The sequence below is a fragment of the Microcaecilia unicolor genome, chromosome 1, assembly GCF_901765095.1.
Source record: "Microcaecilia unicolor chromosome 1, aMicUni1.1, whole genome shotgun sequence".
Lineage (NCBI taxonomy): Eukaryota > Metazoa > Chordata > Amphibia > Gymnophiona > Siphonopidae > Microcaecilia > Microcaecilia unicolor.
This window is the reverse complement of record NC_044031.1, coordinates 265,264,691-265,292,507: the sequence shown is the minus strand read 5'-3', so window position 1 is coordinate 265,292,507 and position 27,817 is coordinate 265,264,691. Positions and strand designations below refer to the sequence as shown.

At 42.4% G+C, this 27,817-nt stretch overlaps 1 long non-coding RNA gene across 1 annotated transcript in view; it reads right to left on the bottom strand.

The window, feature by feature from the left end:
• The window catches only part of LOC115472068, a 99,804-nt gene extending 74,698 nt beyond the window's left edge, over positions 1-25,106 (bottom strand). The window contains exon 1 of the long non-coding RNA XR_003942461.1: positions 24,966-25,106. This is a non-coding gene — a long non-coding RNA (uncharacterized LOC115472068). The remainder of the gene's footprint in view (positions 1-24,965) is intronic.
• Between the last annotated feature and the right edge of the window lie 2,711 nt (positions 25,107-27,817).

Here is a 27,817-nt window from a genome sequence, read left to right as displayed (position 1 = left end):
CCATTTCAGACATCATCTATCAATTACTAGCTCCTTATTCCGTTCTTTTACTGAGTTTATCTCCGTTTTCCCTCCTTTTTCTTTTTCCCCACGGTCTGTATACATCACATTTTAAAACAACTTCTCTCATACGTTTTACTTCCTCATGATTTGACCATTTATATTGCATTACAGACCACCTTTTTTGACTTTTCACAATAAAAGATCACATATTTCCACAAGTACCAGTACCATTCTATACAACACATCAGATGCTCTTCGTCTACAAAGGTCAGTGGTCTTTAGGATGCCTACGCCCAGCTTTTGGCTGTATTTAATATCCTTAATCTAGCTATTTGCAAAGTTTTCATCACATCAAAGGAGGATTTCCACCCACCCTCCCCTCTCCCTTTTTGGTAAAACTCCTACACATATTGCACTATATGTCTGTGCTTCAAAATGCAGGCTTGTATTGTAAACACATTTTTTACTTTAGAAAAACTTTTGTACATGTTGTCAGTGGCTACCTTATGCATTATATCCAGAATGTGCCATCTGTGATTTTAATTATGTCAAGAAGTGCCATATGTACTCTCTCTATATATTTTTATTATTTTTTTATTGTTAAGAAAATGTTCATTCATTTCCATACGCTTGTGTATATGTCGTTGTATTTGTATATTTTTTCTTATTTTTAGAATTGCTTTTTTCTGTCTTTAGATTTTTAACAGGAGTTTCTATCTGTTTGATGACCTATCTAGGAACATTATTGGATGACAGTTTCCTAGGTATTGTTATGAATTTATTTCATTTAGTTTTTAAAATGTATATTTATGTATATCTTTTCATGTAGTTTTATGTACATTTCTTTTTCCTTTTGTTGATTATTACATATGATGTTTTGATATTTTATAGACCCCTGATGCAGGCCGGTGAGGCCGAAACATGATTTGTGTCGGGTCACTCTTTTTAGATTCCAATAAAGGTTATTCTGAACACCAGCTGGGAGAGGTTCCGTTGCTCTACTCTTTTCTTGCTTGGCGCCTTCCTTTCAGTGGAGCATTTTGCCTTCTGTTTGTGACTGTTGAGCTCAGGCTTCAACAGCCTCTGCTCCTCGGATAGGACCAAACATTAAAACAAGCATTTAAACCTCCACCACCAGCTCTTTTCAGTTTAGTCTTTTAGGTTTCCAAACCAAAACTAGTCAAACACAAATGCCAACCAATGCCTCTTACTGGCTTCCCCCATCAATGCAACTTTTGATTTTGAAAATAAGCACCTTGTTCCTTTCCACTTATTATCAGTTTCAAATGTCTACCTTGATTCTATGAAACATGCTTCTTCACAGAACTTCTCTGCCATAATTTTTCCATGTCCTAGCTTGGCTTTTCCTCTGTCCTTGGGCAGTTCCTCTCAGGCTGTGGGGCTCCTCCCCTTCACTGGTCCCAGGGCGATTTATATGCTGTATTGAGGAACTACCATTTCCCTCTCCCTGCTCCCCTAGGCCACTCAGCTGCCTAATTCCAGGTCATGTGGTTAGGCTAAAGGACCTAACTTCACCCGTCTTGCTCCATGTACCAAGCTAGCTTGCTTGTCCTAGACATCAGAGTAATGCATTTTTCCTCTCCCCCAACCTTTAAAGGGATATGCACGCTCCATTTCCATGATTCCCAGAAGTCAGAATTTTCTTCCCTTGGGCTCTATGACTGTCCTGGGGCACACTCTGTTCTCTAACACAATATATGCATGTGCATATACCCAGATATGCTAATATTCTATGAAGGAAAGTAGGTGCCTACTTTCCTTCATAGAATACATTTGATATAGGAATTCTAGGCACCTCTTCACATGCATAATTGCTTTTGAATACTGTTTTGTTAAGGGCATTCATGCCAAATGCCTCTGTGGATTGTGTATGTGTGCAGTTGTCATGTCCCCTGACTATTCAGGATATGGGCATCTGAGTATAGGGCGGCCATCTTGGATGTGAGCATCTCCAGGATAGGACAGCCATCTTGGAGCTGGGTGTCTTAGGTGGTGGCAGCCATCTTGGAGTTGGGCAGCTTCAGGAAGGAAGGCCATATTTGGGCGTAGGGCATCTCCTCTGATGGGGGCAGCCATCTTGTGACAGCTGCACATGCTTGAGCCTAATTCCTGCACTATTTAAAGCCCTGCCACCAGTCCTTCCTTGCTTCGGCTTCTATTTGGTTCCCCTGAGTAGTGGCAGTGCTTCTGATGTTTCTTCTGATTGCTACCTGGTTCTGACTTCTGCTGGTATCCTGACTACTCTCTGCTCGCTGCCTGCCCTGACTTCTGCTGGTATCCTGACTACTCTTTGCTTGCCGCCTGCCCTGACTTCTGCTGGTATCCTGAATACTCTTGCTTGCTGCCTCCCCTGACTTCTGCTGGTATCCTGACTACTCTCAGCTGGGTGTCCATATCAATCTCCGCCTCCACGCCACCTGCGGTCCGCAGTCCGCAAACCCTGTGGTTCCGGAAGTCCTGTTGGCCGCCAGCACCTGGGGGCTCAACTCCCAGGGAACGACGGTCGCCGCAGGTGAAGACTAGGGGTTGTTCGGCTGTCCGCTGGGGGCTGGTGTCTACCTTCACCTCAGCACTCCAGCTGGACCCAAGGGCTCACGAGATTCCAGTTCGCGACAGCAGTAGAGCCACGAATTACATTTTCTGAACTAGGCAAAATGCAGTACTAATTCTTGTTCAATGCTAGCTCTTTTACTCCAAGCAAAGCACAAGGTGGTTTTATGCTAACACTCATATACCATACAGATGGAGTGAAACATCTGTTGTTATTATTAATTGATCTGTGAAACTCTCTGTTTATTGTAGCCGTCTTTATTCTTTTGTTGTAAAAACTACCAAACGAAACACTTAGTAAGTAGTGCTATAGAAATATGGAGTTTTAGCATAATAAAGGTGAGTAAGGTTGTTTCCCTCAGCAGAAGTGGAACTACTGACATCTTATTGTGTGCATTTCTGCCATTCAGTTGTGATATCAGGAACTGGACATGTGAAGTGCTTCTCATACACAAGGTAATTAAGCACAACCAGTAATATGAAAAATTCGTCAAGTGGGTAGTTTTCTTGCCCCCCCCCCCTCTCCACTGATGTTACTCCATTAAAAAAACCCAAAACAGATTTCTAAATACTTTTCCTGTAGCAGTGACAGTAAAAGCTCATACCCAGATACCAAGCAATTAATGTTTCTAATATTAGAATCATCATTAAGTTCAAAGTTTAAAAAAAAAGAGGCAAGGCAAAGTAGGGAAAACAGTATTCAAGCAAGTGGAAAATAAAATTTGTGCAGAGACAATGGAACAATTTACTTAAACGTAAGGGTTCCCCTCCACACCCCCCCCCCCCCGGACCACCACTCACAACTACCCCTAGTTTATAATCTGCTGGCAGGTGCTCAGGGTCACAGGAAGTATTTACCCTGCAGTGTCGTGGGGTGGTTTTCTCACCATGTCTGGGAACTAACTCTGCTCCTAGAATCATTCATTCATGACATTTGTGTACGGATTTTATCAAAACACTGTTGACCACCACAAATAAAATACAATATTTAAAACAATAAATCATAGCAAAATAACCTTCCTTAAAACATATTCATATCACAGTTTCATTTGGTGTAGCATAAGAGAAAGTGAGTTTCTGAAATTAAATCTGAAGCTCAAGTTTGTATAGCTCATCTAGGCCAGGGATGTCCAGGTTCAGACGTGCAAATTTTGCAACGTCACAGAAAAAATAAGTGTATTTGGTAGCAAGTACAATGGGAACAACCATTTTACAAAACAGAGCTGCACCTGGGGCTTTGTGCATACAAGTAGCGGTACATGTAAGTTACAGAGTTTGCTACAAACATTTATAAAAGATATGTTTTGCAAAACTGCACATCCAAGGGGAGCCAAACAAGGAGCAGCGCTCCAAAGTTCAAGTTTTTTTTCCAATCAGAGAGGCAAGCACAATTCCCACCTCAATCATGCCTCCAAACCCAAGGTCGAAATGAACCATTAGCTGAAAGTAATCAGAGTAGGTGTAAATGCGGACATTGAAATTTGAGTTATACATGCATTTCCATTACAAAATAGAGAATACCGTATATTTCGAAGGTCCACCGAAGCCCCACCCAGAACACATCCCCTTCAAATCTGTGTGTGCCACAGTGGCTTTTCTAAAATCACTACTTACAATGTAACTAGTGTCTGTCCCTTCTAAAATCTAGTTACTGAACCGCTGAGGATATAAAGAAAACGGGATCAGAGGAACAGGAACTGAGTTTAGAGGAGACGAGAAGATGTGCAGTTTCTTCATCATCATCTGTGATTTTGGAAAAGGACGAAAGGGTGGAAGGGGTTGAAATAAATTTGTGAGAATGAAGTGGGGGAAACGGAGATGGATGCGACCTAGCAGAGACCAAAGGATTAACCTTATGAACCTTGTCATAGAAGCACTCAGTCATAGTCTAAGTGAGGAGCGAGCGGTTCAAAGTGAAGGCATTTTGAGGAGGGAGTTCAGGGTGGCAAAGACACGGAGAGGGCTGGAGACAAGAGAGTTTGACAAACGACATAGGGGGCAATTCCGTAACTGGGTGCCACAATGTAGGTGTCTTGATGCAACTAATTCTATAACGGCATCTAAAGCCAAGGTGATGTTATAGAAATCTAGCGCAAGTTGGCATCAGTGCACCCGTCTATGCTACGTCAATAGTGGGCATAAACGAGCTCACCTATATGCGGCATGTAGCATTATAGTGTTCTATAAGCAATGCACATACATTGGAGGCACAAATATGCCTACCCGTGTGTAAGCCCCCCTTGTAGTTACATGCTAAGCAAGTGGTGCACCTATATTGTAGAACAGCACTGAATGAGCAGCTGCCATTTACATGCATAAGTGTACCCTTACCAGGTAAATGACAACATTTACCTGGAGAGGAGTGGAAGAGTGGCCTAGTGGTTACAGCACCGGTCTTGCAATCCAGAGGTGGCCGGTTCAATTCCTGCTGCTTCTCCTTGTGATTTTGGGCAAGTCACTTAACCCTCCATTTCCTCAGGTACAAACTTAGATTGTGAGTCCTCCTGGGACAGAGAAATATCCAGATGACCTGAATGTAACTCACCTTGAGCTACTACTGAAAAAGAAGGCGTGAGCAAAATCTAAATAAATAAATAAACATTCTATAAATACAGGGGCACAAATGGTGCCCAGTTTTATAAAGAGGGAGATAATACTCTTTTTTGACAAATGCTAGAGCAGACTGGAAGGAGGTCCAAGAATTTGAAATGTATGAAGTCAGCATGGCTGTAGGACTTTAGCAAAAGGTGCTCAACAGAGCTGGCAGAGCAACACAGATAGTGGATTCTGGAGGTCAGCCAAGGTGGAGGTTGGTACAACTTACAAAATGGGGAATGGGAGCAGCCAGTGTGTCCAGAGCAGAGGAGAGAATAGTATTATTGCAGAGGTTCTTAACTAAGGGTGCAGGAAGAGGTCAAACAGTGTGCGGAGAAGAGTCTTGAAATCAGAGGCAATTTACTGAAACTTTCTAGATAAGAGTGGAGGCAGTTATTAGGACAATTAACAATAGGATAACTGTATATAATTTTAGTCAAATATTAGCTGTTAGCATTGTTAGTAGCTAACAATTGGAAACATATGTAGCCGTCAGTAGTGGATACGATTTAGGAAGGAGGTGTGAGGGTTTCATTGAACAGTTGGAGAGATGTGGTAGCCATGTAGTCCACTTTTAAAGGTAATCAATAGAAATAAAATAAATAAAACATAGAAAAGAAAATAAGATGATACATTTTTTATTGGACTAACAATACATAGTACTGTTATTTATCAACATTTGCTTATTTGTGATCTGATGAAGGGTTACCTTCGAAAGCTAATCAAAAAATGTATTGTTAGTCCAATAAAAAAAGGTGTCATCTTATTTTCTTTTCTATGTTTTCTTTTATTTTATTTCTATTGAACAGTTAAAAAGGGTGCAGGACATTTACATCTGTACAGCACACATCATAGCAATATGGCACTGGATGTTGTGTCTGCAAAATAAATGAAATTTTGAACTCAAAGCTGCATTTTTAGTTTGAATGCATAGGTATACTGAAATTGTCTCCCACAACACCTGTGATTAGAGTCCAAATCGGCGGAAGAAGAAAAGAGAAGCTATCTAGAAGCATACTATGGTAAGAATAAATTCAGATAATACACTTTTTCACAGTGAAGGAACAGGAAATGAAAATGAAGTCAAGCAAGTTTTCTAAAAGGATGGCTTTCCCATTTTAATTGAAAACTTTGGCCACAATTTGTGCTCAGTGGGGCACGTCAGATCACAGTAGGAGAGTTAGTACACCACTGTATCCCCTGTAGGCTCACATTCCTTTGCTTTTATGTTTTGCTGCAATCACTCTCCATGACGCTAAGGTCCACAGGGCAGGGTTTCTTTGATTTTTGTTTTTTTTTTACCTTGATCTCTTCTTTGCCTTTTTTCCCTTCTTTTTCTGTGCTCTGTGGTGTTACTGACTGACAGTGCTTTATAAATAATAAACGCTGTACACAAGCGGGGACACACATCAAATAAACCCTGCTTTCTAATGAAGTCTTGCCTGGGTGCTTGACACTTTGGTTTCTGGGGTACTTATCTCCATTCTGATCAATATTTCCATAGGCAGCACTAGGGATCTGATCTCATGCAATTTGCAGGGGCTATAGATTTTTTAGACACTTTGCAAATAATCTGACAATCTGATTTAGTTTTACTCTGCTGTCGTACTAGCCTAGAAATCAATGTGTTGTAAGCACTAAATACTCTTGACCACTATTTTAACTTAGCTGGCCGGGGGGGGGGGGGGGTGGTATGATGTATCTATAATGATCAGAGGATGTTTGATAGCAGTATTAACATGCAAGATGGTTTGTTGCAAACATAAAAACATTCTAGAGGAGAGAGATTTTTTAGGTTTCTTGTGCCATACAATAAAACAATTGTGCAGCTATAATACAAATGCTACAATCAATACTCACAACATTTATATTATTCTTTCAGAAGGCTGGGGACTGGCACAGTCAGAATATCTCACATTTGCATCAAGAGTATCTTATATTTGCATCAAATTACAGTAGCCAAAGAGCTTATGGAAGTTTTCCCTTATCTTATTCCTTGAACACCCATTGCTGGCTGATGTTATTCATTTTTCGGCCTCATGAAGATTCATACTGACTGGAACCTCCCCCCCCCCCCCCCCCCCCCCACTCTTCTAAAAAGTTTACTATGGCAGGAACATTACATATCCTTCTAAATGTCAAAAACTAGTGTTCTGTTGTCATTTAGCACTGTTCGTGGACTTTGAGGTGTTAATTTTATTTTCCACCTGTAAAATACATTTTACACACAGAAAAGGACTTTATAAAATATGCTAATATAGGTATGCATGCAAAGATGTCACATACGTATATATGTGCTATGTGCGGGCGTTCCCAGGGGCAAAGTCCAGGCAGATCAGGGACAGAGTTTTAATATACACGTGCATTTCATAAAATAGGCAAGCTCATACCCTCAGCTACACCTTCTTTGGAGCAAATCTAAATTTGTCCAAGAATATCTGTGTGCCATTGTACCCGCCTATTTATAAATGCACATAGCTGCCTTACAACATATGCACTTTTTTGAACTTTTCACACAGGTGACCTATTATTAAATTGGCTCTCAGATGGTCAAAAAAGGAAAGGAGGAATTTTAATTTAGTAGGACACAGTTATTTTTGTAGGTTATGAAACCTTTTAGGGACCAAAATACACATTATCTAGAAATGCACTTGAAGTTTTAAGATCAAAAATACTTTCTTCATTCATCCGATGAATGAACCTTTACATTCTCAAAAGATTATGCCCATCATCATCTTGAGTAATTCTTTTCTTTCACATCATTTCTACTGAAAAGATTTTTTAAATTAAATACAGTGGAAATATACTAAACATAAAGCAATGAAATGCAAGCAACCACTAACAGATGTGTAAAATATATAATTCATGACAATGAAACCTGGCCAATGTCACCAAACTCAACACATACTCAATAAGCTGTCAAACCATTCCAACCAAAATGATGTTATACTCAAACAAAGCAAAACATTGTGGGGCTCTTTATTTATCAAACGTTACCCTTCTATTACCTGTGCACTACTGTATTATCCAAACTGTCTGCTTTAGGACAAAGATTCCGAGGTGGTGTGGATGCTGCTTCAGCTTTCCTCATTCATTTGGACCCAACAAAGTTGGAATTGGCCTCTGCAGTTGCTGCAACAGGGCAATTGGGTTCACCTAGGATCTTGGTGAGGTAATAGCCTGTGGTCGATGGTGAAGCCCAGAAGATGGAAACAATCTCTAGAGTGGGGGCAATTTTAAGTCAAGTGGGTGAGGGTCCTGGTAAAGCCTTAGGCAATAGCTTTAGATTTTATCTGGCCTGCATTTGAATCTTTGAAGCAATATCTTTCTAAACATTTCAATTAATTTTCCTTCACTTCGAAAGAAGTGCAATCACAAGTAGAGTTGTATGATGCTACACATATTGACCATGCAAATAAACTGGAAGTTCTGAAGTTCAAGATATTACGGAATCAGGGAATGAATTCTGCTTTGAATAACAAAACTCAGACTCTGAAATGTAACAGGTTCCTGAATTTAAGGTTCTTGAACTTTTGGAAGTCTGACAATTGCAGGGATTAATATGATTTAAAATGTACCTTTTAAAGGTGCCAAGATATCTGTTGGCGGCTCTACTGCCAACTTCAAAGTTTACTATTTATCACAAAGAAAACAGTAGAATGAGCGAAGATGACTCCCATATGGTACAGTCATCTCTGAAGAGCCTGCACAGAAAACTTCAACCTCCTTCCTGAGGCTAAAGTTTCCATGGTTACTGTGCAGGTCTCCTCCATTCTTAAGCCTGATTTGGACTGGATTGGGTGGCAGAGCCGGTGGTGGGAGGGGGGGCTGGTTGGGAGGCGGGGATAGTGCTGGGCAGACTTATATGGTCTGTGCCAGAGCCGGTGGTTGGGAGGCAGGGATAGTGCTGGGCAGACTTATACGGTCTATGCCCTGAAAATGACAGATACAAATCAAGATAAGGTATACACAAAAAGTAGCACATATGAGTTTATCTTGTTGGGCAGACTGGATGGACCGTGCAGGTCTTTTTCTGCCGTCATCTACTATGTTACTATGCTACTATGTACCTTTCCTCATATTTCTACAGTGACAGAACAAAAACACACATAGTTGTTGATACAACAAGCAATAACTTTGCCTACTGGTACTCAGTTTTCTGCTTTGATATCCCTGCAAATGTCTTATTAAGTTTCAAGAAAGACATAACCCAGCCACTGAAGATCTTTTCCTCAGGATAAAACCTTGGTGATATCAGTGACATTTAGAAAAATGAAGGCAGATAAAGGCCATATGGCCTATCCAGTCTGCCCATCCATGCCATATACTATCCCTTCCTCTCCTTTAGAGATTCTATGTACTTGTTGCAAGCTTTCTCGAATTAATATGCAGTCTTCTACTTGAGTACATCTCTTTGTGGCTTTACCTGGGGAAGGTGGGGGAGGGGGGATTGTTATAAACTATAACTACATTAAGTATATGGACACTTCCATTGCTTTGCCATTTTTGAATTAGCTAGTTTTGACTTATACTACTAGTTCCTTTAATTTGTTTTTCTTGTTTTCTTTTCATTTCTCTCAAATTGAGAGCAGTACAAATGCTCGTCAATTTTATTTCTACTGCTACCACATTTGGACAAAAAGTTTAGAATGTTTCCTGTATTATTTTTCATGAGTCCTTGTATTTCTTTCCAGTACATTGATCTTTTTTGCTTCCATATTTTAAAATTCTTATTAAATGTAAAGCTTAAAAATGCCCCAAGGTAAAAAGAGGGATTGTTTAATTTGATTAGCCTGTTCTACACTGATGAATATCTAATGTGATCTGGTAAACACAATGTCTTATTAAGAGCAAAATGCTGCTAGCAAGCTGACATCTCTCTCCCCATCTGGCACTACTCCAGGCATTTAATGGCTTCAACCAAGCAGGATTAAACTATGCAGTTATAAAGAGACATTAAAAAAAAATATCTGCACTGCTTACAGGCCGGTTGAAACCACTTTTTCAAAGGGAAATATCCCCACGGACATTCCTGCAATCTCAAACTTCGCATCTGCTTTATTCCAGGTGTAAGGTCAGTGTCATAAAGCATGTTTTTGAAATGAACTCCCTATGTGCAGTCAGTAAACACTTCAGGTACCTATGGAAGGGAGGGCAATTTTCAGTGAGGCTGGGGGTCCATGTGCCTTCATCCACAGCTCCCCAGGGATTTTTCTCTTATTTATATCCAGGGGCGTAGCCAGACCTCGAGGTGGGAGGGTGCCAGAACCCAAGGTGGGGGGGGGGGGGGGGCACATTTTGGTCACTCCCTTTGCTGCCAGCCCCCTCACCGCCCCCGCCACCGCAAATACCTTGGCTGGTGGGATTCCCCAACCCTCACCAACTGAAGACTTTGTCCAGAACTGGTCTCCGGTGGCGGCACCGCCGCAGACCAGCACTGGACAGAGTCCTCAGCTGGCGGGGGTTGGGGACCCCTGCCAGCCAATCGGGGGCCCAAGCCCCCATGGCACCACCTAGCTACGCCACTGTTTATATCCCAAACCAAACCTGATTATTGTAGTAATGCTCTTGGGCTTGGAGCCACACCCCATGTGCTAGGGTTCCTTCAGGAATCCTGAATCAAGGAACTTAAATCTGGGCCAACGGGCAAAACCTTTATGTAATGATCATGACTTTCTCGCACCAGGGCCTGTGAGCGCTGCCTTCACTGGATCTTCCAGCCAAACCTGGGAGCCGAAGACCCAACTCAGGGACTGAATTGGGCACCGTCTACATGACCACTGAGCCACTGGGTCAACCCTTAAACATTTTATACAACAAATGTTTCAGAAACAAACAGGAGACAGTCTACTGCAGAAGAAGAACAGACAACCAAACAGCAGCCGCGATCCAAGAAAGATCAAACACAGCAAAAGTTTATCCAAATGTCATCTTTAATGGAAACAGGACCCAACCTGGTCAAGTTTCGGAAAAAACTTTGTCAGGGGTCACATAGGTTTCCACAATGCATTCACAGATTCAATGCAGGTTCTCACTTTTGGAATAGGACCAGAGCTTTTTCTATGCAGTTACTGCAGTACATACATTGAATCTGTGAATGTATTGAGGAAACTTATGTGACCCCCTGATGAAGGTTTTCCCGAAATTTGGCCAGGTTGTACGCAAGTACATAAGTACCACACTGGGACAGACCAAAGGTCCATCAAGCCCAGTATCCTGTTTCCAACAGTGGCAAATCCAGGTCACAAATACGTGGCAAGATCCCAGAAAAGCTCAATACATTTTATGCTGCTTATCCCAGAAATAAGCAGTTGATTTTCCCCAAGTCAATTTAATAATGGTCTATGGACTTTTCCTTTAGGAAGCCGTCCAGACCCTTTTTATACTCCGCTAAGCTAACCGCCTTTACCACATTCTCTGGCAGCGAATTCCAGAGTTTAATTACACTTTGAGTGAAGAAACATTTTCTCTGATTCATGTTAAATTTACTACTTTGCAGCTTAATCGCATGCCCCTAGTCCTAGTATTTTTGGAAAGAGTAAACAAATGATTCACGTCTACCCGTTCCACTCCACTCATTATTTTATAGACCTCTATGGTATCTCTCCTCAGCCGTCTCTTCTCCAAGCTGAAGAGCCCTAGATGCTTCAGCCTTTCCTCATAGGAAAGTATCCTATCCCCTTTATCATTTTCGTCGCCCTTCTCTGTACCTTTTCTAATTCCACTATATCTTTGTTGAGATGTGACGACCAGAATTGAACACAATATTCGAGGTATGGTCACACCATGGAGCAATACAAAAGCATTATAACGTCCTCATTTTTGTTTTCCATTCCTTTCCTAATAATACCTAACATTCTATTTGCTTTCTTAGCTGCCGCAGCACACTGAACAGAAGGTTCCAACGTATCATCAACGACGACACCTAGGTCCCTTTCTTGGTAGGAGACTCCTAATGTGGAACCTTGCATGACGTAGCTATAATTCAGGTTCCTTTTTCCCACATGCATCACTTTGCACTTGCTCACATTAAACGTCATCTGCCATTTAGATGCCCAGTCTCGTAAGGTCCTCTTGTAATTTTTCACAATCCTCCCGCGATTTAACTACTTGAATAACTTTGTGTCGTCAGCAAATTTAATTACCTTACTAGTTACTCCCATCTCTAAATCATTTATAAATATGTTAAAAAGCAGCGGTCCCAGCACAGACCCCTGAGGAACCCCACTATCTACTCTTCTCCATTGAGAATACTGACCATTTAACCCTACTCTCTGTTTTCTAAACTTTAACCAGTTTTTAAACCACAATAGGACACTACCTCCTATCCCATGACTCTCCAATTTCCTCTGGAGTTTTTCATGAGGTACTTTGTCAAACGCTTTCTGAAAATCCAGATGCACAATATCAACTGGCTCGCCTTTATCCACGTTCATTCACCCCTTCAAAGACATGTAATAGATTGGTGAGGCAAGATTTCCCTTCACTAAATCCATGCTGGCTTTCTCTCATTAATCCATGCTTTTGAATATGCTCTGTAATTTTTGTTCTTTATAATAGTCTCTACCATTTTGCCCGGCACCAACATCAGGCTCACCGGTCTATAATTTCCCGGATCCCCTCTGGAACCTTTTTTAAATATTGGCATTACATGGGCTACCCTCCAATTTTCTGGTACTACGCTTGATTTTAAAGATAATTTACATGTTACTAACAATAGTTCCACCAGTTCATTGGAAGTTGAAGGTATGGTCAATACGCCTTCCCTTTTCCCTACCTCAAAGAGGTGAGAAGGCAGACTCAGACATCGCCAGCCCCTGCTGGCCCAGAGAGCAGGACAGCCAGGTTAGGGAATCAAACTCAGGTTTCCTGCATGGCAGTGTAAACAATTCTTTACTTAATCTTACATTTTGTAATTATTTCACAGTAATATGCAACCATCTCTACAAAAAGGTGACTAAAGTCACAAAAAACAAAACAAAAATGGGGTTTTAATGAATTCTGTTAGAGCAAACAATTTGTAATATAACGGTCCAAACCCCATCCTTTTACATGAAAAAAAACAAAAGTTACAGAAGTTCAAAATTGTAACTGTGAAATTAGGCAGAGTTTGATTTTCTTTTCCCAGAGAAAGCAATGATTGTTGTTCTAATCCTTTTCCACACAAACTTATTGTTCAGGGAGTTGGGATAGGTTGGAGATTTATCATAGAGGAAATTGGAAGGTTAGATGAAGGGTTTAACATTTAAGAAGGCAGAGGGTACTATTAATGTTTTTATTATTCTGGTGATTTCTTTAACTTGGCTTTTCTATTTTTCCTCTCTTATTTTTCCATGGATTGACTTGGAGGTGGAATGGGTGGGCACAGGTGTGGAGAATATTGGGGAATGAATAATAGGGAGTGGGCATTGTTTTTTTTGGTGATTTTCATGTAAGGGGGAGGTGGAAGACGGATATTTGCATGCTTATATTTTCTCAAAAGGGAGGTGGGAGTGATTTGGTGGGAGGGTGGAGGTGGTTTTATACTTGGTTGGTCCTCTAAATTGGTCTAATCCCAGTTTGGGGGGATTTGGGGTATGTTGGTTTATGTTTTCTTAGAGGGGCAGAAGGGGGAGAATGGATAGATGGATAAATGGATGGATAATCTGGAAGGCAAGGAAACAGAAATAAATAGTATACTGCCATGGGTATTAAGGTAATTACTTTGAATACTGGGGTGCTAAATGGGCCTGTGAAGCGGAAGAGAGTTATGCAACACCTGAAAAAATTAAAAGCTGATATAGTTCTATTGCAGGAGACATGTAATTAGACTCTGGAATTCGTTGCCGGAGAACGTGGTACGGGCGGTTAGCTTGACGGAGTTTAAAAAGGGGTTAGATAGATTCCTAAAGGACAAGTCCATAGACCGCTATTAAATGGACTTGGAAAAATTCCGCATTTTTAGGTATAACTTGTCTGGAATGTTTTTACGTTTGGGGAGCGTGCCAGGTGCCCTTGACCTGGATTGGCCACTGTCGGTGACAGGATGCTGGGCTAGATGGACCTTTGGTCTTTCCCAGTATGGCACTACTTATGTACTTATGTACCTCGAACATGCTAATTAGTGGTGTAGAAAAGTAGCAGCCTTCTCTTTTAAAAGCAAGAAGTGGGGTGTGGCCATAATATTAAGTAAGAACTTATCCTTTGTAAAGTATGAAGAGGGGTGCGCCCGCACCTTGAGAACTGCATTCAGTTCTGGTCATTGTGTCTCAAAAAAGATATAGTGGAATTAGAAAAGGTTCAAAGAAGAGCAACCAAAATGATAAAAGGGATGGAACTCCTCTTGTATGAGGAAAGGCTAAAGAGGTTAGGGCTCTTCAGCTTGGAAAAGAGATGGATGAGAGGAGATATGATTGAGGTCTACAGAATCCTGAGTGATGTAGAATGAGTAGAATTAAATTGATTTTTTTTACTCATTCTGGGAGAGAGGTCAGGGAAGAGTGGAAAAGGGAAGGGAAAGCTTTTCAAGACACTATTGAGCTTTATGAGTATGTGGATATTTGGGGAGAATGTAACCCAGGGAAAAAAGAATGCTCCTGTTTCTCTTCAAAGTATAAAACTTATTCTAGGACTGACTGAATTCTGGTGGAAAGGGGTACTATTAACAGAATCACACTGATGGGTATAGATCCCATATGTCTGTCAGATCATGCAGTAGTATTTACCATGGCGAATCTGGAGGGATGTGGAACAAAGGGAGTGTTGGCGATTAAATGTGGGACTCTTAGGTAAAAAGGGGGTACAACTGCAACTGCGGTCCGCTTGGGAAGAGTTCCTGTTTTTCAATGATGAAGATGGGATGGCAGTAAGGACTGTCTGGGATGTAGGGAAGACCTTTATAAGAGGGAAATTGTTGCAAATAGCAGCAATTTACAAGACAGCAAGGGAAGCTAAGTTGCAGGCCCTGAAATTAGACCTGGATAAATGCCAGAAAGCCCATGCACTAACTGGAAGTAAATGTACCTATAAATGGTTAATGGAAGTTAAGCAAAAACTAGAGGCTATAGAAGTTGAGAAGGTGTAGTTTCTACTGAGGTTACCTCGCAGGTCATATTTAGAACATAGTAACAAAGTCAGAAAGCTTCTTGCCTGGTATTTGAAGAAAAAGAGATCCTCTAAATTGGTCAAGGAGATAATGGAGGATAAATGTCTCTCATGAATATTCATTGTGGATATCGTGAAAACCTGACTGGCAGGGGTGCCTCCAGGATCAGGTTTAGGAACCACTGGTTTATGCTATTTCCTGGAGCTTTTTCTTTCGAGGAGAAGATACTTACTTTTCCATGTGGAATCTGAAATTTGTTCAATATATGGTATGCTGTATTTTGGTTGGTATAATTGTTTCAAAACGTTTAGCTCTCCTACTTTAAAACAGCAGGACAAGCAAAGGTGGTTGTTTCTACATAATAATGCAATTGTCAATTAAAGGCAAAGAAAATTGTTAAGATTCTCCTTGAAGTCTGATTTCTATTTAATATCCAAAGAGTTATTAGCATTTAAAGTGGAGTGGAGGAGTGGCCTAGTGGTTAGCGTGGTGGACTTTGGTCCTGGGGAACTGGGTTCGATTCCCACTGCAGGCACAGGCAACTCCTTGTGACTCTGGGCAAGTCACTTAACCCTCCATTGCCCCAGGTACAAATAAGTACCTGTATATAATACGTAAGCCGCATTGAACCTGATATGAGTGGGAAAGCGCGGGGTACAAATGTAATAAAAATAAAAAAGATACTGAAAGATTTAACCCATCTCTGCTGTTTTGTATTGGAAAGGAGTTGGCATAGCATTGGTGTTCACCAGAATCCTGTGAAGGTGTTGCATCGATTTTTTGTGAAGCATGAGGTACAAAGTAGACAACTAAAGAGTGATCTGAGAGATTTTTTTGAAATAGGGGATGTGATAATACTAAACAAATAATATTAAATCAAAAAATGTAATGTGTCAAAAATTCCCTTTACGAGGAAAAAACGAAAAAAGCAACCTGAGGTAACGAAAAAGAGAAGCTGCAAAAAGGTAGGAAACACCCAACCTGATATTTTGGAGACACTTGTTTTCGTTTGCACTGCTGCTGCATCATTTAAAATCTGGAACTTAAGTCTGGGTGAGTTTATCTTGTCTCTAGGTGCGCTTGATCTGAATTATTATACAGAGAGATAAACTATCTGATGTTAGAAATAAACCCACCTTAAATTCTGTATGCCACTTTGCTGAGCAGTGGAGGTTCAGTGGGCAAAATAAGTGATTTTACCCAGGAAACAGAACCTGAAATTCTCCACACATAAAGCTGCAGGTCTCACTTTCACTGACTAGTGTATCTCTGTGGGAACACCATGCCATGGTATTACATATTTCAGAGACTGTCAAGTTGAGCTCGCAAGACTGCTATTTCGCTTGCGCCTATATCTGCCATAGGTTAAAATAATTGCATTGTTTTTACACATGGACCAGAAAGGCAATATATAAACTCCCGATTCGACTGAGTGACTGCACAGAAAAAATGCATTGCGACAGACATGAGAACATAATGACTTTTTACTGACTAATGACATTACACCCTGAAAGAGTCATAAAGAGCTACTCCCATACCTTTTTATTCAAGGTCACTTTAAGGTCTCCATTCTGCAGGCAGCCTGTTTCACTTTTCACTGTAATGATGTGCATGGCTCATTACCCTTTGGATTAAGAAACCAGGGTCAACTATCTCTTTCCACAATAAAGCTGAATAATAATGAATTAGCTTTGCTACTAGTTGTTCAGGACTTTAGAGAACAAATTGATGAACAATTATTGTTTAAGTGTCAACTGCAGACTGTAGTTAGGACTGCCTTTTATAAGCTTCGACTCTTGAGGTGACTGCGCCATTTGCTGTAACCTATTGATTTAACGCCATTGACTACAACACTGACTGTATCGGGATTAGATTACTGTTAACTGTTTTGCATCCATTCATCTTCATGCGTTACAGATGGTTCAGAATGCTGCGGCCAGGTTGTTGACTTGATATGGCACTTGAGAAGATATCACATCAATTCTTTGTTGTTATGGAACCAGAGGTGGCCGGTTCAAATCCCACTGCTGCTCCTTGTGATCTTGGGCAAGTCACTTAACCCTCCATTGCCTCAGGTACAAACTTAGATTGTGAGCCCTCCTGGGACAGAGAAATATCCAGTGTACCTGAATGTAACTCACCTTGAGCTACTACTGAAAAAGGTGTGAGCAAAATCGAAATAAATAAATAAATAAATAATGTATTAAATTTAAAAATTCGTTGGCTGGTTTTTAAACCTCTCAGTGGCCCTTTCAATGTTCCAGGTTATTTTTATGATTTAACTGTTTTATTGTGTATCCAACCATCCATAATATAAAATAATATAACATTACAATTTTATTCCATTTTTATTCCCACCCTCCCAATATCCATAGCATATGTGTAACTGTCCAGTATATGGCATAAAGTAGATAAGTACAGAACACTGAGAACCCAGCCTCTATCTAAATTCTAGCAACGAGAACAGCTTATCATCTTCTTGCACACAATGTTCTAGGAGACATACACTTCCTGTTTGCTATTTGATTAATACACCATTTTCGTTACCTGGCCTGAAATTTTGCATTACCCCCTAATGGAAGAAAAAGAGAAGTGGAAGGATCTTGTTGCCCTCCAAATTTCCCAAAGAGGCTGCAGAAGTATACTCCGCCTAACTATAATAGGAAGACTCTCTTTCCCTGCGTCCAACAAAAAATTGTAGGTGCAAGGAGGGTGAAAAAGGCCTTCTCCAACTGAGTGGGTGTTGTAATAGACTAGCCCAATTATACAACTTAAAATCAGGTAACCCCCCCTCAATTTTCCATTTACCTAATAAATACTTGAAGTGTAAATTCAGCTTCTTCCTCCCCCCCCCCCCCAACAGCATTTCCCCCTGCTCACACCTCAGAAGCATTAAATCTTTATGCAAGAACCAAAGTGGAATTGTCCTCATGACATAAAGCCAACGCTGAAATACAATCATCCATGTCAGCATAATTCTATCTGAATTCCAGATCAGGGCTGGTCTTAGCAATGGTGGGGCCCTGTGCAGACCAGTTAATGGTGGTATAACAAATATGAATGCATAAAAATAAATATTTTCCTTACCTGCACTGAAAGTAGACCACACAAAGGAAATGGAGCAGCAAGCACACATACAAACCACATCCCTTAAGAAACAGTACAACAACCCACAGCACACAGAATACTCCAACATTTTTTAAAGCCTTTACTCCCATCACTCCCTGCTCAAGATGACTTGTTGGGATGACACAGGTTTTCTTATTGGCTGAGGACTTGTGGTAAAGCCTCCTCAAAGACAGATGAACCCTTGCAAATCACTACTGACCCAGCAGGATTTACCCCCACACAGCAGACACATTCTGCTCCCTCCTCCAACACCAGAGCCTGCTCATATCTCACTGCTAATGTGAGAGATCCCAGGAGCCCCACCAGAAAGGAAATCGGCACACAGGTCTTTTGTGCTGCAGGAGAAGTGGTGTGCTGGAGCCGGCTCGCAAGATCCGGTTGTTAAATTTTGTCCGGACTTGCGAGCCGGTTGTTGGAAAGGGCGAGCCGACTCTCCCTCCCTCCGCCCTCCGGATCCGGTCCCTCACCGATCCTACCTTGACCATCGAATTCTTCGGGGCAGGCAGTGTTGCCTGCCCGCTGCTATCGCTGACTCTCCCCCGCTGCCTGTTTGCACTTTAAAAATGGCCGCCGAGACTTCCAGAGGCGGCCTCGCGAGACTTCTGTAAGTCTCGGCGGCCATTTTGAAGCGGGATCGGGCGGCGGAGGAAAGTCAGCGATGGCAGCAGGCAGGCAACACTGCCTGCCCCGAAGAATTTGATGGCCAAGGTAGGGTCAGTGAGGGACCGGATCGGGAGGGAGGGAGGAAGCAGGAGAATTTGCGGAACAAGTTGGGAGGGGGTGGCAGGGAAGGGAGCTGCTGGTGCATACAGGGCAGGGGAGAGGAGAGGAGGGTCACTGCTGGACATGGGTGGATGGAGGGCAGGGGAGAGAAGGGTCGCTGGCCATGGGTGCATGCAGGGCAGGGGAGAGGAGGGTCACTGCTAGACATGGGTGGATGGAGGGTAGGGGAGAGGAGGGTCGCTGGCCATGGGTGGATGGACGGCAGGGGAGAGAAGGGTCACTGGCCATGGGTGCATGCAGGGCAGGAGAGAGGAGGGTCACTGCTGGCCATGGGTGCATGCAGGGCAGGGGAGAGAAGGGTCGCTGGCCATGGGTGCATGCAGGGCAGGGGAGAGGAGGGTCGCTGGCCATGGGTGGATGGAGGGCAGGGGAGAGGAGGGTCGCTGGCCATGGGTGCATGCAGGGCAGGGGAGAGGAGGGTCGGTGGCCATGGGTGGATGGAGGGCAGGGGAGAGAAGGGTCACTGGCCATGGGTGCATGCAGGGCAGGGGAGAGGAGGGTCACTGCTGGACATGGGTGGATGGAGAGCAGGGGAGAGGAGGGTCGCTGGCCATGGGTGGATGGGGGGCAGGGGAGAGAAGGGTCGCTGGCCATGAGTGCATGCAGGGCAGGGGAGCGAAGGGTCGCTGGCCATGTGTGGATGCAGGGCAGGGGGAGAAGAGGGAGAGAGAATAAATGCTGGACATGGATGGAGGGGAGGAAGAGTGAGGAAGGAGATGAGATAAGGGAAAAGGAAGAGAGGAGAAAAAACTGCACATGGATGAAGAAAATAGGCAGAAGCTGAGGACCAGAAATGAAGAAGAAAGGAGGAAAGGAAAGAAATAAATGGAAAGGAAGCCCTGGAAACGGAGTTAAGAGGACAGATAGCAGCAGAATCGGATACTGGGCCAGCATGATCAGAAAAACAGTCACCAGACAACAAAGGTAGAAAAAATCATTTTATTTTCATTATAGTGTTTGGAATATGTTCCCTATGGAGCAACTGGTGCAGGAGCCGACGAGAGAAGGAAAAATTCTAGACTTGGTCCTTAGTGGAGCGCATGATCTGGTGAGGGACGTTATGGTACTGGGGCCGCTTGATAACAGTGACCATAATATGATCAGTTTTGATATCGACCTTGAAGTAACTGTACACAGAAAGTCAAATACGTTAGCGTTTAACTTTAAAAAAGGAGACTATGATAAAATGAGAAGAACGGTAAAAAAAAACTTAGAGGGGCAACTGAGAGAGTAAAAACTGTACAACAGGCGTGGACGCTGTTCAAAAATACCATCCTGGAGGCCCAGGCCATACACATTCCGCAAATTAGAAAAGAAAGACGGAACTCCAAAAGACAGCCGGCCTGGTTGAAAAGTGAGGTGAAGGAAGCTATTAGGGCTAAAAGAAACGCCTTCAGAAAATGGAAGAAAGAATCATCTGAAAATAACAAGAAGCAGCATAAGGAGTGTCAAAGCAAATGCAAGGCGCAGATAAAGAAGGCCAAGAGGGATTACGAAAAAAAGATAGCATTAGAGGCAAAAAAACATAGTAAAATTTTTTTTCGGTATATTAAAAGCAGGAAGCCGGCAAAAGAATCGGTTGGGCCGCTGGATGACCGAGGGGTAAAAGGGGCGATCAAGGAAGACAAAGACGTAGCGGAGAGACTGAATGAATTCTTTGCTTCGGTCTTCACTGAGGAAGATTTGGGTGGGATACCGGTGTCGGAAATGGTATTTCAAGCGGACGAGTCGGAGAAACTTACTGACTTCACGGTAAACCTGGAGGACGTAATGGGGCAGTTCGGCAAACTGAAGAGTAGCAAATCTCCTGGACCGGATGGCATTCACCCTAGAGTACTGATAGAACTGAAAAATGAGCTTGCGGAGCTACTGCTAGTGATATGCAACTTATCCTTAAAATCGAGCGTGGTACCGGAAGATTGGAGGGTGGCCAATGTAACGCCCATTTTTTAAAAAGGCTCCAGGGGAGATCCGGGAAATTATAGACCGGTGAGTCTGACGTCGGTGCCGGGGAAAATGGTAGAGGCTATTATTAAAAACAAAATTACACAGCACATCCGAGGACATGGATTACTGAGACCGAGTCAGCACGGCTTTTGTGTGGGGAAATCTTGCCTGACCAATTTACTTCAATTCTTTGAAGGAGTAAACAAACATGTGGACAAAGGGGAGCCGGTTGATATTGTGTATCTGGATTTTCAAAAGGCGTTTGACAAGGTACCTCATGAAAGGCTACAGAGGAAATTGGAGGGTCATGGGATAGGAGGAAATGTCCTATTGTGGATTAAAAACTGGTTAAAGGATAGGAAACAGAGAGTGGGGTTAAATGGGCAGTATTCACAATGGAGAAGGGTAGTTAATGGGGTCCCTCAGGGGTCTGTGCTAGGACCGCTGCTTTTTAATATATTTATAAATGATTTAGAGATGGGAGTAACTAGCGAGGTAATTAAATTTGCTGATGACACAAAGTTATTCAAAGTCGTTAACTCGCAACAGGATTGTGAAAAATTACAAGAGGACCTTACGAGACTGGGAGACTGGGCGGCTAAATGGCAGATGACGTTTAATGTGAGCAAGTGCAAGGTGATGCATGTGGGAAAAAAGAACCCGAATTATAGCTACGTCATGCAAGGTTCCACATTAGGAGTTACGGACCAAGAAAGGGATCTGGGTGTCGTCGTCGATAACACACTGAAACTTTCTGCTCAGTGTGCTGCTGCGGCTAGGAAAGCGAATAGAATGTTGGGTATTATTAGGAAAGGTATGGAAAACAGGTGTGAGGATGTTATAATGCCTTTGTATCGCTCCATGGTGCGACCGCACCTTGAGTATTGTGTTCAATTCTGGTCGCCGCATCTCAAGAAAGATATAGTAGAATTGGAAAAGGTGCAGCGAAGGGCGACTAAAATGATAGCGGGGATGGGACGACTTCCCTATGAAGAAAGACTAAGGAGGCTACGGCTATTCAGCTTGGAGAAGAGACGGCTGAGGGGAGACATGATAGAGGTATATAAAATAATGAGTGAAGTGGAACAGGTGGATGTGAAGCGTCTGTTCACGCTTTCCAAAAATACTAGGATTAGGGGGCATGCGATTAAACTACAGTGTAGTAAATTTAAAACAAATCGGAGAAAATTTTTCTTCACCCAACGTGTAATTAAACTCTGGAATTCATTGCCGGAAAATGTGGTGAAGGCGGTTAGCTTAGCAGAGTTTAAAAAGGGGTTGGACGGTTTCCTAAAGGACAAGTCCATAAACCGCTACTAAACGGACTTGGAAAAATCCAAAATCCCAGGAATAACATGTATAGAATGTTTGTACGTTTGGGAAGCTTGCCAGGTGCCCTTGGCCTGGATTGGCCGCTGTCGTGGACAAGATGCTGGGCTCGATGGACCCTTGGTCTTTTCCCAGTATGGCATTACTTATGTACTTATATCAGGTGCTCAACATTAAAAGTTTATATTTATTTACTTATTTATGGCATTTTATCCCACATTAAACATGAATTAGATTGGAACCTGGGATCATTTAATTTTTTTTTCCTGGAGAGAGTAATGCATTGCCACCCACCGGCTATAGCCAGCTCTGCAATTTTGGGGGGCGCAGAGGTGGACGGGGGGGGGGGGGCGCCGAGGTGGACCGGGGAGAGAGCCTGTTGTTAAAAATTTACCAGCACACCACTGTGCAGGAGCCAGAAAGCACCCCTCCCCAGCTTAAAGGAAGATCTAACAGGGAATGCGGCTGCTGGACACAGAGCAACAGGTAGTTAAAAACTGATAAGAATTGCTTTGTCCTATAAGACAACAACAAGACAGAAAATGCACACGTGCCTTTCTTTTCTGCTTATATTCATATGACTCAGAATGTGAGTAAAAAAATAACAACCCTGCACATTAGAACTTATGCTCATAGCTGCAGTGTGCATTATCGAGGAAGGAAGAACATTACAAAATGTTACTGATAAACAGACTAAGACTTGAGATGCAGTCTAACTAAAGGTGGCCATATTCTGCTCTGCCTCTGTCACGTCCCTCACCTCGGTCCCGGTTGGGTCTTCTGGCGGCGCAGGGACGCACACCGCCATAACGATTCGGCGCTCCCTCATGTCTGTCAACGTCAGACGCTGGCCCGAAGACGCCCCAATGCTGACGCCCCTGCGTGACGAGGCTCTCTGCCCCAGCGCGGCCGGCTGACGTCAGATGCCGCCACTATTTCCACGAGCCTTCCCTGTCCCTCGGGGCTTCAGCTTCTATTGAGGTAGGTGTCACGCTGCTCCTTTGTTTCCCTTTTTCCTTATTCCTCGTTACTGACTCTTGTCTGCACCCGGATTACTCTCTGACCTGCTGCCTGCCTACTGACTCCTTTCTACACCCGGATTATTCTGACCTGCTGCCTGCCTACTGACTTTTGCGTGCATCCGGATTTCTCTCGTCCCGCTGCACAAGTCCTGCTGGCCGGCCGCACCTGGGGGCTCAACCCCCGGGGAACAGCGGTCACCGCAGGTGAACTTTGGGGTTGCTCGGCCGCCAAGCAGTATCCAGGTTCGAGTCTTTGCACCCAGCAGCGCTCTACTTGGCCTAAAAAACTCACAACTCTGATAGCCTCAGGTTTCAGTGAATGACCTACTTTCAGCAGCTTAGAAAATGAAAACACAGTGCACAAAGGATCAACTAAAATCACAGCCTGGAAGCTTGCTCTTTTTAACCTCAGATGAGGAATTTAGAAAGAAGCTATCAGCTCTGAGTAATTTCACACTAAATCCATCCTAGGAGCACATCAGTCTGGATTCCTGTGTTTGCTTTTTTATGCTGTGTCTGTGATCAGGCTGTGTCTATGTGATCAGAGCAAGGCAGCTTTTCAGGGTTCAGCTCTTTGTAAGGCAAAGAGCTATCTGCAGGATAACAATCTAGAGTCTGCAATTTTGCTCCGGGGTGACATCTGGTTGCTAGCTTTTTATTTTTTTAAACTAGACTTGTGATTGTAATAGGCTAGAACATATTCCATTAAAAAAGACCAGCAGAAGCACAGCACCAACGACTCAAATCACAATACAGTGCACCTCTGTAAACAGCTGGACAGACAGATCTAATACTTGTACCCCTCCTGCACGCAGAGACCTGCATTTCTGATACATTCCTAATAAAGACAGGATTATGAATCTGTGCTGACACAACAGCTGATGATCACTAAAATATTCTGCATCACCATGTCAATTTTTGCAGATGTCCTTTTTCTCTTCACTCTGTAGGACAAGCACCATGGTAAGGAAGGAAATGAGGAAGCCCTTAAGGCTTTGATGCCTCCATGGTTGCAAAGGAAACATTTTCAACAATCACACTTCTAGCTACACGCCTAGATCCCAAACAGATAACATAAACACAAGCTGTTATCGAACATGGTCTGCAAGGTGATCACAGGAGCTCTGATAAAGACAAGGTTTTTAATCTGAATGTCCCACATTTTCTGCAGTTATTACAGGGAAACCGTACAAGCGTAACAACAGACAGCTCTTCCTCCCCACTAAGCATATAACGTGGCTGGGTGGAAAATATGCTGAAGCTGTGATCTAAAAAATGGTAAAATAATGAAAAACGCTGAAAAAAAATGCTCTGCACAGCACATGCTCCCAAGATATTCCTTACCAGTCTTCTCTCAGGTCCAGCTGCAAATGTGGAGAGAAAGTGAAATGACCTTATAGAGAGATCAGCTGAATAGTGCAGACAACAGATTCTGTTCCTGTAATAACTTCTTTCTGTTTCTAGCAGTAGAAATTGAGTTGAAGAAAGTGCCCGTTCCTTACCTGCTTTTGTTTGAGAGCTTCCAGTGACTCAAACTCCATCCTGGCCAATTTCATCCGGATCTCATAGGGGTAGTCAGGAATCACAAATGCCATAATAAATTTCATTGCCAGCAGAGCATGCTGCAAAAAACAAGCAGAAACATCGATGAGTACCATGACAGTCTTATAAAAGGAAGCAACAGGCTGGAAGTTTCCGGAGCATGAAGCGAAAGACAAAAGCCTGGACTACAGTGAGTTTTGCTTAATCTAATAATTACAAACAAAAATCTATATCACCTAAAAGTACATGATCTCCGCCAAAATGAGTTTTTCCATTAGTTTTCCATCGTCATTTTCCATTTGGATGTCATCTGCAAGCCAAGCCATCAGACATGACCTTCAGAATATATTTCAATTCTAACCTGAATGACAGGACAAAGTCCTGCAGTAAACTGTTTTCATTATCAGAAGCATCCAATATCTTTGTTTGGCTAATCACTGGATACCACTGTCAGATCGAAGATCAGCTGACTAGTTTACTTTGCCCATATTTACAAGGAAAAATAAAATACTTGATTACTTGTATAATATTACTCCTTAGGAACAGTCAGTTTTAATGGATTTTGCACTGGTTCTCTAGATGAGCCTAAAAGTTTCAATCCAACACCCAATAATTGCATAAACCGTAAAATCAACACAAATGGGTAGTAACAAAGAACTTTTACTTTGTTTACCGTACTTAGTACAATTGGCAATACTTTTACTTTTTTTTGCCATACATTTTACTTGTAACTTGTTATAAGTAAGCTGTACTTTTCTACTTTGTAACGAAGTACAAACTTAGAAAGGATTTTTTAAAAGTATTTTCCATGTCTCTTGCAGCTGATTGGGCCTGAACCTCCGGTCCCAACAACAGCTGAGCTTCAACCAGAAGTTCAGGCCCAATCAGCTGAAAGCCAGCATCTGATATCACCGCTCCTCTCCCTTCCCCGAAGCTAGCTCTGCCCCCAGCCCCCCCCCCCCCCCAACTAGAAAGAACAACCTTGACCTGGACAAGTTCGAAAGTTACCGGCCAGTATCAAACATCCTATTTCTAGGAAAACTTATCGAACAAACAGACTGTGTTCAGCTCAGTGATTGGCTAGACCCATGTCAATCTGGATTCAGACTAGTTATGGAATGAAGATGGCCCTCATATCCCTACTAGATGATCTTCACAAAAACCAATACAGGGGATTTGCCTCAGTGTTAGCACTGCTGCCTTTGACCACAATATCATGCTAGCACAACTGGCAGAAACAGGTATCAATGGCACAGTACATGTCTGGGTCAGACAGTCAACAGCCAATACTGTTTAGCAGCACCTCATCACTGACCTGCGGGGGTACCATACGGATCAATATTGTCCTCTATTCTGTTTAATATCTATCTGAAGCCACTAGCCAAGGTAATTCAGTCAATGGATATTCAGTTCTACATCTACATGGGTAATGTGCAACTACACATGCCCTCTGAACCAAACTTACCTACAACACTGTAAACTAGCTACCTGTTTAAAAGCAATTCAATAATGGGCTAAAAATAACAAACTTTGCCCAAACCCAAGTAAAACTGAACTGCTGTGGGTCTCTAACCCAACTGGCCACATACGTGACATCAAAATCTCATTTTGGAGATATGAGCTCCCCCTTAAATCACAAGTCAGGGACCTTGGGATACAGCTACACTTAACATTTACACTGATTCCCCAAATCCAAGCAACCTTCTGAAACTGCATCTACAATCTGCAACAACTATGCTATCTCTCTCTATCATCAAGAAGACAAGTCAGACCAATATAGAGTGCATTACAGTAATCTGGCATGACTATAAACAATTTGCACCAGCTCCAACTGATCCAGAATGCTGTAGCAAGACTGATGGAAGGTTATAAGCAATGTAATCATATCACACCATTTCTGCAAGAACTTCACTGGCTACCAGTTCAATACAGGGCTAAATTTATAACTCAGTGTCTGATCTTTAAGTTCTTAAACAGGGCCGTGCCTAGGGTCTCTGGCGCCCCCCTGCAGACTATCAGTTGGCGCCCCTACCCCCCTGTGAAAATGATCACGCCCCCCCCGGTGAAAATGATCGCTCACCACTTGCCACACTGACAGGAATTGTCAGCAATATTCTTAGAAACAAATTGCTATACATTGCAAAATAAGATAGCAGATGTAAATTCTCAAAGTGGACATATTCCAAACGCTATTTAGACAAAAATTAAACTGAACCCCCAAGATGCCAGACTCTGCATACAATGCAACACCACAGAAACAGAAAATGTCCCCTAGTACTGTGCAAAATATAAAGACTGCAGATGTAAATTTGAAAAAAAACTAACAAGAACCAATCACCACTTTACAAATTAACAAATAGAAATAAAACAAATATAGAAAATAAAATAATACCATTTTATTGGACTAATACATTTAGCTTTCAGAGGCCAAAACATCCTTCCTCAGGTCAATACAGTATAGTGCTGTTACAGTATCCTATCCTGACTGAGGAAGGGGGTTTTGTTCTCCGAAAGTTAGTCAAAATGTATTAAAATTAGTCCAATAAAAAGATTACCTATTATAAACATTTATTAACAAAGCTACAATACTACTGTATCCTAAAGCAAAAAAATAAAAGTAAATATTTTATTTACAGTTTGTTGTCTCTGGTTTCTGCTTTCCTCATCTTCTTTTCACTGTCTTCCTTCCTTCCATCCAGCATCTGTCTTTGTTCTCTCTCTGCCATCCAGTGTCTGCCCTCTCTGCTGTCCCCTTCATCCAATGTCTGCCCTCTCTCCCTGCTCCTTCCATCTACATCTGCCATCTATTTCT